The sequence below is a fragment of the Lissotriton vulgaris genome, chromosome 5 (genome assembly GCF_964263255.1).
Source record: "Lissotriton vulgaris chromosome 5, aLisVul1.2, whole genome shotgun sequence".
Taxonomy (NCBI): Eukaryota; Metazoa; Chordata; class Amphibia; order Caudata; family Salamandridae; genus Lissotriton; species Lissotriton vulgaris.
The window spans coordinates 728,908,309-728,920,719 of record NC_141693.1 but is presented as its reverse complement, the minus strand read 5'-3'; the positions used below and the strand labels follow the sequence as shown (position 1 = coordinate 728,920,719).

The following is a 12,411-nucleotide window of genomic DNA, read 5'->3' as shown; positions in this document are numbered from 1 at the left end:
TCTCAACTGCTGTGCTCAACAGGCCCCTGGGTGATAGATGCAAATACGGTAAAACTCTACTGAAAATACTGTTTAAAACTTTTAAAACTGTAAATACCATCTATTATGTCTCCTAAAGCCTCTAATCCCAAAAATTCTAATAATAACAAGAAAACAGATGTTTGATACACTTACACACAACAAATACTTCTTCTTAAATAAAATAGCCCTGAATTATTAAAACATGAATCTTATTATTCATAAGCAAACAACATACACAACAAACAAACCAAATAAATATCTTTCTCTCCCGACACAAATAACATGACTGAAGGAGCAGCAGGAAAAAAAAAGAATGAGAGTTGGGAGTTCTGTGAATTGATTGTGTTGAAATTCTTAAGGTAAAGGAGATGCTGTGAGTAGGGGCATAAAGTTAGCTTCCGGGTTTTGCCATTAAATAATTCAGTTTCCTGTTTCTCCTCTCCCTCCACTCCGAAGATTTATACAATTTCCTCTGAGTCTTTTGGACTTCTTGATTGGTCTCTTTGATTTGCTCCTACAAGGCTCCACGTGCCTTGTAGGTGAACTACTCTTCACTTTCCCACTCAGAGTCCCTTGCAACCCTTTCATCCTTCCTGTTTCGAGATGTGATACGGCCTGAAGTGAGATAGGTTTCTATTCCTTTGCTTTTTCCGGCCTCTGGCAGTGATCATTGTCCTTTTCTTCTCCACTACTTGTAGAGGACAGGGATCGTATGTAGAGTCGGTTTTCTTTGTTTGATATTGCCTTATTAGGACCCAGTCGCCCATGTGGATGTGGGCGCCTTTGGCCCTTCTTCTATCGCCAGCATGTTGCTCCATTTATTTTTCCTTTGCCTTTGTGTCTTTGACTAGTATTTCTTCATGTGTCCAGTGTGTGTACTCAAGGTTGAGGTTGTGGTTCCAGCTTGGTATTCTGGTTCTGAGTTCAAGTCTGTACATGATTGGGGTGAGGCACTGTACTGAGGTGCTGTGAAGCATGTTACAATATGCATATGGGACAATGTTGAGAGTATGTTGCAGTGAGGTGTGGTCTTGGTCTGCTTCTTTTGCTGATTTCTTTAAAGTGTTCATGAAGCGTTGTACTATGCCATTGGCTTATGGCCAGGGAGGAATGATTTGCGGTGTTTGATGTCTAGATGGGATGCAATCTCAGCAAAATATTGTCCATTGAATGGGGGGTCAATTGTCAGTCTTGACCATTTCTGGGATGTCAGCTGCTGTAAATTTCGCATCCAGCTTTGGGATTACTTTTTTTGCACTGGTGGATGATATTTGTTTGGTGATGGTAAATCTGGAATATTCGTCCATCACAACCAGGATGCGTTTCCCTAAAGCCAGCGGTTCAAAAAAGTCTACTGCGACAGCGTGCCAAACTACTTCTGGGAGAGCTGACATCTGTAGTGGTGGAGGTCTTGACTTCTCGCTTGTTGTCCGACAAAGATCTCCTCCCTTTTTTGGGTAAGATATTGGAGACCTATGTCACCAGGTGCCTGAGTTCGTTCGTGGAGACTTCTCTATTCCTGGACCCCCAGCAGGCTGGCTTTCGCCCTCTCCACTCCACCGAGATGGTGATTGCGGCTGTCTTGGACACCCTCAGAGCGGGCGCTGATGACAACCTCTCCCAAGCCCTGATTTTGTTAGACCTTTCGGCGGCGTTTGACACGGTCGATCATGCTATCCTGGTCGACCGTGTCAGTAACGCCGGCATCCAGGGTATTGCGTTGGACTGGGTGCGGTCTTTCTTGCAAGGCCGCTCGCAGGCAGTCCATTTGTCTACTTTCACTGCTCCCTTTCTCTCTCTCACATGTGGTGTCCCCCAAGGTTCTGCTCTTTCCCCCCTTCTTTTTAATTTATACATGCAACCACTTATGGTCTCCCTTCGTCACTCCCCTGCAACTATTTTCAATTATGCTGATGACCTTCAGTTGGTCTTTCCTTTGGACACTTTACCCTCTTCCCGTTATAAGTTTCAAACCACCATGTTGTTGATCTCAGATTGGATGGCTCACAGCCAGCTCAAGCTGAATCCATCAAAAACGGAACTCGTTCTGCTGGGTGGCCCATCTAATCCTTGGAACGACACTTACTGGCCTCCTTCCCTTGGCATCCCTCCCAGCCCGGTCAAGACCGTGAAAAGCCTTGGAGTGGTTATCTCTGAGGATTTATCCATGAAACCCCAGATCTCGGCTGTGACATCATCCTGTTTTTTTCAACTGCGCAGGATCCGTAAGATCTGTCGTTTTCTCACCAGAGAGGCACTCATCCTCGTCTTACTGGCACTGGTTATTTCCAGGATTGATTTTGCTAATCTCCTGTACGTGGGGATTCCTGCTTATCAGCTCCACCAACTTCAGCTGATCCAGAATCAGGCGGCTCGCTTGGTGTATCACCAACCTAAACACCAGCATGTTTCTCCTCTTCTGAGGAACCTTCACTGGCTCCCAGTGGCCCAACGGTGCTCCTTTAAACTTGGTTGCACCGTCTTTAAATCTCTCCACGATCGCGCCCCTGAATTTGTGTCTTCTAAACTGAAGAGATACCTTCCCACCCGTAATTTAAGATCATCTGCTGATAATCTGCTTTGCATTCCATCTTCCCGCCGGAAGCGGCATGGCGGCTTACGCCTTTCTTCTCTCGGCCCCATCTTTTGGAATTCCCTTCCTTCTTCCTTTCGTCATTGCCCTACCTACGAGTCATTCAGGAGAACCTTAAAAACTTTTCTTTTCAAAGCTGGAACAGTGTGATCTCCTGGCCCTGGGTTGTTATGTCTGTCATGAGCGCCAAGAAACCGTTTCGGTGTACGTGCGCGTTATAAGTTATTTAACATAACATAACATAACAAAGATGACAATCCTTGAGAGTCTTCTCTACTAGCGGATTTAATGGACTTCAAGATGGCCGCCCCATTGACTGCAATGAGATGTCTCTATAATCTCCTGACTTAAAGATGGAGGTCGCGCTGGTAACTCGTGCAGCTCGTGCTCTGGTGATTCCTGCTTTATTGTTAAGCTTTGTGCAGATATTTAAAGCACCTTAGTTTGTTTTCAGTAATTTTTTTGAATTGACAGTTCCCTGGGCAGCCTGTAGTTGTGTTCTTTTCATGGGGGCACTGCGCAATCTTTACTTGACTCCTTCGCCGTCAGTGTTATGTCACTCCATACAAGAACAACTGGAGGCCATGCAGGTATAGGATGCCTTTATTCGCTTGCTCCTGGCATACATGATTGGACATCTAGTTGAGGTGTTGACCTGTTGCCTCTTGCCTCGGTTCTTCCCTTTGTCCCGTGTCCCTCCACTTCTAGGAACTTCCTCTTTGAGGTCGCAGCTAGACTACTAACCCCTTCACCCTAATCTCATTTCTAGACCAAATTACAGTGTGTATTGATATTAGCTCAGAGATTATTTTGTTTTTTTCAGTTCAAAAGAGGCAGTTTTATCTATCTGAAGCAGAGAACATTCTATCCAATACAAGAACATATGATTAGCATTGATTGTGGGTCAGCATGTTGCTCAGGATTCAATGCCTATTTCTGCTTTCTGTTTTTCACTTAACAGTTTACCATCATATTATTGTATATGGCCAGCCCCTAGGTTACTTCTCGTTTACAATGGTTTTTGGTTGGATGAGTTATGCACTTCCACTGCTATTTATTTTTAGGTATACTTCTATTCTACTTTCTTCACTTGATAATAGTTCATGGCCTTTCCTCTTTTCAATTCTCACCACCCACTATCCCACCATCTAAAGACCATGACCTATTGATTTAGTTAACAAATTAACCAATAGATAGTGTAAAACTTATGAAATCCCATGATTCACTGCATGTACAAATGTAGGCCGTGCAAAAAGCATCAAGTGAGCGTGTGGCTGGTGGCTGTACAAAAACATATTTGTTTTAAAATAAATGTCTTCTATTACATGGAAAAAGAATATGGCTCTTGTTGCTAAACACATAAATGTAGGAACTAAAAAACTGTGGCTGTGTTGGGGATTTGCTGTTGTGAGAAACATCAAAACTCTTACAGCACCTCAGCCACCTCTAGAATAGGCATTACACTCATTAGCTATCTTGGGGCCAGCGGGCAGTCTAATATATTGCTAATGTAGACAGAAAATAGAGAAAATGGTTTCTACCAAGGCGTTGAACAGTGCTAAATAGTACTAACTAAAGCGATGTTGCACTTGCCAATGAAACACACAAAAAGTGATGGTAGAAACACTTGTGATTTGTCTAACCACTGGCAATACCACAAGGTTGCATTCCAACGCATATTTTTTTTTCTCATCATGCCACCTCAGTTCGGACCCAGCCATGTGCAAATCAGTCTTGACCCTGCTCCGAAGGGAGCAGTACAGTCCGAACTGCCAATTTGTCTATCTATGGTTTTGTTCAGCTTTCCTGTGTGCCTCAGTGACTTGATACTGTTGTGCCTGGTTCTATTTTTTTAGTTACCCCCTCTTCATTTCTGCCAGTTTCAATTACTCTCTCGCTCTCACCTCATTCTCACTCTTTTCCCTGCCTGATTATCCTTCCTTTATGTTCACTATCACCTTCCTCCGACCTTGCTCTTTCTATCTAGCTTTCTATTTCATCATTTGTCCTCTCCATCCAGACATCCCCTTTCACTTTTCTCTCCACTCCCGCTCTTCTCCTTAGGTTCCTCGTTCCCTGCTTTACCCCAGTTTTAAATCTATTCGTTGTTGCTTCTCTATCCCTCTTGCTCTTCTTTCTCTGATGTTCTCATTCTTTCTCCATTTCCCTCTTCTATCATGTCCTGTTGTCCTACTATTCCCCTCTCTTTATATAATGTCAACGTCACTCCTCCCCTTCCCATTGCTTTACTCTATCTTCTATTTCACCCTCTTATTCTGTTCTCTAGTCTTTATTCTCCCTCTGTGGTTCTAACTCAGTGCGACGGCTGCCCATCTTGAGCTCTCCTCTGCTCTGGCTCCCACCACTCATAATGTACGGGCCACATCTTCTATCCCTTAAAAGCCAGAATAGGTTTCAGTGCCAGGGGTGCATTGAGTGGGCATCCCAGAGCAGTATCACAGCCACCTGCATGCCTAGTTCTTCCTTGTTTGCAAAAACGACACTGTGGGAGATAGCTGGCGAGAACTGGCCCACACTTTATTGGTAGCTCTCTCCTCCTACCTATATAGGGCCCAATTATGAGTTTAGCGGTGTGCAGGCGGGACCGCCCCACTGCTTTACCAACAAACCCCGTGTGAGAACCACTCGCCGTAGTATGACTTTTTTTAGTCACATGCAGGTGGTTTATTTGGCGTTCCCATGGCGATGCTTATAAAATGGGCACACAATTGTAACATTGAAGGAAGTTCCAGTGCGGCATGGACTCTGAAGTAAATGGCATGCTGGAACTGGGAGTGCATGGACACAGGGTGTGCATCCACATGAAATGAGGGACTAAGTGGCCTTGTAGGGTCCTCTTTCTTTCCTCACCGCCATTGTTTTCATTGAGACAAGACCTCCATGAAATCAGTGCCAGTGAGGAAAGTTGTAATATGCTTGGCGGGACATTGGCGGTCCTGGCAATCATATTACTGCCACAAGCCCACTGCACCACATCCAGGGAACAGCAGTTCTCTGCCGGAGTCGGCTGTCCCAGGGCGGTAAGACTGCCTAGGTCATAATGTGGCGGTCGGAAGACCATCACCACTGCCTCACCACACGTCTGGTGTTGCGAGAACCACCAGCATCGTAACTAGACCCTTAGAGTCCAATCTAATTTTACCCACATTTGCCCTCAAAGAAATAACCCTTTCTCCACCCATCTCATCATTACCGGATGCCACCGCAATTATGACTCGTACCAAATGATTGTGAATGTTGCAGAAAAATAGTACTTTGGGGTTTTTAAAGGTGCACGTTCCAGGGTAAACCTGGTAAATGTCCACCTGGAAAAAGAGCCCTGAATGGACTCAAAATCTTCAGGATTAGGAGCGTAAACGACTATTCTCAATTAAAATTCCAAATAGAGTGAAAAACTCACAACGCTGAGGTAATTTTGCAACCAGGAATTACTGTACAGTGCAGTATCAATAATTTCTGGTGCTGATTTAAAGTGAAGTTTTTCTGCATCACTTATTCTAAACTCCTAAATCTTTTACCAACCATTCCAATTAACTTTTGTTTTTTAGAAACTTCAATGTGTACCCGAATTTTATGAACGGGGGTTCTAACAACTAATATACACAACTACCATGGAGCTGGTTTTTAGTGCCTGTGGTCTCAAAGGTGAGGCAAGACAAGCACAACCACTAAGGGCCCGTTTGCGATGCGGTAAGGAATGGCTCTGACCCACAGTGGTAGCCATCCTTACCGCATTGTAATCTCCTGTTTATAATAATTTCCGACTGACCCATTTTGATTGAGTTGGTCGGAAATTATTACAAATAGGAGTTCTGGATGGCTGACGACAATCCCGGAGGACCTGTCCGCCATTCGGAAGGCCTTCAGCAATCCCTCGGCCGGCTCTTTCCGGCTTATTACAATGGCAGTTTTCCACTGCCTTTCTGTGCCGACCTTTCTGACACAGAAAAGCATTGTAAAACTATCTTCGGGGGCCCCCAGCAGGGCCCCCATGGGTGTAAGGCTGCCGAATGGCAGCTTAGTGAGCACCTATGTTGATCCCTGCACCCGTCACAGTGTGCAGAGATAAACTGCTCCCCAGATCTTTGCTATTAGAGCATGCATTCCATTCAGAATGCTTGCTCTCATAGCAAAGTATAGGATTGCAACTGAACAGGGTTTGGTTGCACCCTAATAGCTGTGCTGGAACCGACGACAGGAGGTCGTTCAGTTCCATTTCCAGAGCAATGTCGGACAGACTCCGGTCCATCCGACATTACAATCGGACCCTAATTGTTTTAATTTTACCAAAGCCAAAAGGGTTGCACGCGCACGTTGATTTTGATTTTCTCATTGAATGGGGCTTAGGCTTCCCTTCCTATAGCTAAACCTCTCTTGTTCGGGACACCAATCGAAATGGCTTTTTTTGTTTCATTCTTTCTAAAGCGCTAACATTTTCACACTAGATCAAAAGCATTGCCATTAACACTTTCATATTTTTTTTAATGTATTATATATTTGGAGTGTTTCTTTTTTTTTTACATAATACCATAAGCATTCTACTTGTGACTTCATATGTAATACAACAGAAAGCTGTACAGTGTCTGCAGCATCTGAATAATGTACAGATGCCAGATCACGTTATTCTGTATATTAGATATTTTTTTTTTGCTGTTGTAATTTGTTATTATTGTTATCAATATTGTATGATGTTGTTGAGTTCAGTTCAGTTCAGCACTCTTTATCTCTGCAGCTTAAGCCCCCCCCTCCTTTCCCCCCGCGGGTACTGCTCCATCTCATCTCTCAACTAACATACTCTCAGATTCAGAAACCATCTAGTCAGCAGAATTCCGTATGCAGCAGGTATTAATTTGTGTTGTGGGCCAAGGAAAGTCATTTACGTGGTGCATTGTTAGCTTCCATATCTATTTATCACACAACAGGGCCAAGGATATTGCTCGAGTTATAAATAGACTTTGTTTCCATCGCAGAGCCCATGATTTAAAATATAGATTGTTGGTCTCCTGCCTTCAGCCGAACAGTATATTTCCTGTAGCTTTTTACTGCACTGTTGGCGTCCAGGAGTAGCACTGCGGTGCTTTTAAGCACTATTTCTTAGAATTCCATTGATAGGGTTATTTTGCATAATGCTGTATTGTTTAACTATGACTCTTATGAATCCCCTCATGTACCTCTTGTAAACGTTGTCACATAACATGTAAAGCGGTCTGATACCTTCGGGACTAGCTATAAAACTCAAAATAATAATAACAAAAATAATAAAATACACCAATATTTTTCCACTGCAGACCTGGGAGCGATCACTACTGTAAACTATTTAAGAGAATAGTTGGGCCATGGTCGCCAAAAGTAAATACTCCGAGGGCCTGGTCCACAAAGTGGTTAGCGGGCAAAGCTAGATCCATTCACATCTCCCAGATATCTGCAACCTGTTTGGAGTAAATGCATTTACTGATGCATAATTGAATAACTTAATTGCATACAATCACACAGCTATAAACCTCAGGCAAGGGAGGAATGGGCAGGTTGATGTGTGATTTGCTTTGAGAGTTTGTGAATGTCCACAAATCTTTGCTTTAGTTAGCAACTATAAGCTCTTCTTCGACCATTTCCCACCCTATACACTGTTAGAGATTTATTCCAGCAAACTTCTGATGTATCTTCCTTTTCAGGTTCAGAAATGAAATGGAAAACCACAGAATTTTTGACAGTGTAGGGGAAAAGACGTCTCAAGTTGGAGAAAAATAAATAAATTCAATTTGCTCAACAAGCTGCCAATCCCTGATGTAGAGTTGTACAGTGTGTATAGCTCCACACCGGGGACTTAGCAAGTGCCAGATGACATTCCGAGCAGTAGTCTTGGAAAGCTACTACTGGGAATGCATTTGAATTCCAAAAACTCATAATTTTACACTTGTATGTAGGAGAATATGTACAGCTGTAGATTTACAACACTTTTTTGTAAATTGGGCCTTCATTGTGTAAGTTTGGGGCTGGACTATTAATTAATTGGCCAACACACATTGCACCACTTGCCCAACATGCGGGTCACCAAATCTAAAAATCGATCCTCGGACTTGTGTCGGGGCATAGGGAGTAGTCAGTAAAGACAAGTTCTTCTGTTTCTGGCCCAATGAATAAAGATTTGGGTGAGCTCTCAATACATAGCTATTCAGGGATTTCTTTGCCTAGTTAGGGGACCTAGCAGATTGAGGCATCTTATTGTCTACAGTAGTTTACATTTATTTTCGGTCCCATGATAAAAGGATAAAAATTAAATTAGGATGAAAAGCTTAAGCTGCGAATGAGTGTTTGTGCCTGGGTTTGAAAAAAACGGTTAGTTCTGATCCTCCTCTGATTTAGACAACATCCAGAATTAGCTGCTGCCCTGTTTTTCCAACTGGTGTACTCTATATACCTTCTTGGGCAATGCCTAATTCATGCAGGTGGTTCCAGGTGCCTACCGCCCATATAGAAAATGTCAGAATACCTCTTATAGAGCTGGCTGTGTCCCATTCTCTGGGAAATGTATGTACCAGACTCTGTTGCTGCAGGGCTGTCATAGCTGAGAACTGTCCTGGGGCAGACCTAGACCTAAAGTCTAGTCCTCAGACATCCCATTTTGTTCCTCAGTCTCCGGCCATGGTGGCCCACAGTCCGACTTTATACTTAGTAGCTCAATAGTAGTGATACAGCATCTCGGTCATATGAGCAGGCATACGACTAATTCCATCTATGTCCCTCTCCAGTCCACCTAAAATGTAAGGCTAGACTTTGTATTATATGGATTTCATGTAAACCAATTACTTTTATGGTACATATTGGTTTACGTTAAAATCAAATTAATGCAATCCATTGCTAAAGTAGAAATTCGTTTTTCAGCAAGACTCATTATTATTTCATCACCTTTCCTCAATTTCGGTTATACCTTTCCTTTCTGTTTGTTCTGTCTCCTGTAACCTTCCTGATTCATGTGCTTTGTGGGTTTGATGCTCTAGCGCCATACAATAATTGCATATCAAAAGGAACCAATCCTTTAACAGCAAAAGATAATTTCCCATTGGAGTATCTAGACGAATTTCTCAGATCAACAAATTCACAAATTGTTAGCAATATAATAGGTGATAACATGGGCGTGTCCCTGTGTCTGTGTCAATACCTGCCAACCTATCATAAAGTGGATCGCAATTATCCCTATTTTAATAAAACATTAAAAGAAAAAAAGGATGCAAGACTAAACCTTCAGGAAAAACAGCGAACCGGCTTAAAAGCACTGATTTACGTATTAAGTGACACTTTCCCTTGCAGCGGTTTTCCCTAACACCACACACTTTCTAATTAGTTCAGAAGAAAGGATCGACTGAATAAAATTTCTAACTACAAATTCATCAGTTGTATAGCGCTCCTCATGTATAATTCATTCCTGCTTTTCTAGGAAATGGCTTTAATACATATTTCTGAAGTGCAATGTGCAGATTAACTCCTTCGCGACCTGCTGTATTCAAACCTCTATCTATATAACACTCTTAGCGCTTGGCAATTAGAATGTTGTGATTTTTGTTTTTTTTACTTTCATCACAAACGCATTGCGAAATAAGGACGCAGAGCTCACTGAGGTTACAAACTTGAAATACAATGATGCATAAAACATATTTAATTTTATTTTTGCGGGCTTAAATAGTGCGAACTCGACCAATGGACATTGGAGCACTTTATGTGTGAGCACCAATTACATTACCCAACTGGGCCGGACTAAAAACACAAAGCAGCCCTGGCAATTCTATTGGACCGGCCGGGGGGAAGGGGCGGCGGGCTGCTGAACTAAATGGGCCCCCAGCACTGCTGCTTTTGTTACAGGGGGCCGATACTGTAGCGCTGCTGCACTGCTGCAAAATCAGCCCACAGTATCAACAAGCATTTACAATGCAATGGTTTTGCCTTTGTTAAAGTTAGAGCTATTGGCATTGCTCTTGACATTATTTTTATTTATGTTTTTTTTAACATAAATAAATGGCATTGTCATTTACAATGCCAATAGCTTAATCTCTCGCAAATGCCACACACAAACACCCACAGAGAGCCCCCCCACACACACAGCGCCCCCCCACACAGAGCCCTCCACACATACACTCACACAGAGCCCCCACACACACACCCACACAGAGCCCCCCCCCACACACCCACACATAGAAGAAGTATGCTACATTTAATGCAAGTCACAGGGCTTTCTACAACATCGTTGATGAGCCGTGAGACAGTAGTGACATTATAACACTCTGGCTTTAGATCTTATCCACAGAGGATACCAGACCCTTCTGGTGTGCATTAGTTATCATTCTGCGCAGTCTGTATTCGATCCATCAATCTCTGCGTCACTGGAGAGCGCGAGATACCCGGAAAAATAAACTGCGTGCGCATGAGGCAGCCCCCACCTCCCAATCTTGACAGGAGCCGTTCAACACCCCCTCCGTACACTGCGCAAGCCTCCGCAAGAGGCTGATGTGGCGTAAAACAATGCAGCATTGCAGCTCTGGTGACCCATAATAACCTCCTGGCGTGCAGGCTAGCGAGGCAGCTCAGCGGGTCAATGCGCCCACTTAAAAGAGGTCGGCGCAACCGGCATGCAAAAAATTCCAGGCCCAAGGGCCGACTCACTCATTATTTTTAATGTAGATGAAATAAGTAAACGCCCGATCAGTTTTACTGCTCGAGAGTTTGATTTTGGACTTGCTTTACAAAACCGGGGAAAGTGCGTCTATATTTATGATTGCTATTTATTGGGCGAAAAATTTTGTTTTGCTAATAAATCTGAAGCCATTTGACAGAGATATATAATTTTACAACAAACACAACCAAACTGTTGTTGTATACGCAGTCAAAGCGACCACGAGTAAGGTTACTACGCTTCAGAGCGCTGTGGAGGCAGGGTCAGAGACAAGGACCAAAAAAAAAAAACAATTGAGTTAAATAGTATATTTTCTTGGTCTTTCTCTTAAACGTAACAGCATACAAAATAGAACACAAACACCATACGCGAGACAGGAATGTATGTTAAAGTAATCTGTGCAAATGTACTACTGTTCTAGTGGTAAAGCTTATTTGGTTAATGCGATCACTACAGAAGTCTGTCTGCAAACAGATGTATAAGACAAATATGCAGCAACTATGGGTTGTATATAAATTGAAAAACTTCCACTTAAAGCCCTGATTTATTAAGAATATCTGATCTGTCACCCTTAATTATATTGTTTCGGTGCCAAAAGAGGGGTTTTATTTGAACATGGTTGGCCTTTTCAGCTCACACAAGCTATGTGGAAGCAGTTCCCCGAACAGCAACCAAACCTAGTGTCAAGCAGAGGAAGTGAGCCCCCCCCCTGTGGGTATTAAGTTTCCGTCAGTACTAATTAACCTTACCGACTGTTCATCTATAAATCCGCCCCAGATCACTTTGCGCACCTGCTCGTGACTGATCTGCTTTCGCCATGCTGTTTCATAAATCGGCGCTCGCGCTGAGACAGGTGATAGCTTAAATGTGGATGACATTAGGACGAGAGGAATGACTAGTGATGGGGCCCGGGCCGGTAGATCATGCGACCGAGTAAACCCAACTTACAAAACCTTGATATTTTTTGTAGACACGGGTAGATTAATTGCATCACTGTTAAAGACATTTGAGTATTGTCCTGGGTTGCCGATTAATCTGTCTACAAAAAATATAAATTATATGAATGTGTCACTCATTATGTATAGTAGCTGGAGCTCGAGGAAAGCCCTGC

The 12,411-nt window shown here is 43.1% G+C and overlaps 1 protein-coding gene across 1 annotated transcript in view; it reads left to right on the top strand.

The window, feature by feature from the left end:
• LOC147711447 (calmodulin-binding transcription activator 1-like) overlaps positions 1-12,411 on the top strand; it is a 1,194,547-nt gene that overhangs the window by 582,418 nt on the left and 599,718 nt on the right. The gene's annotated exons all lie outside the window — the stretch shown is intronic.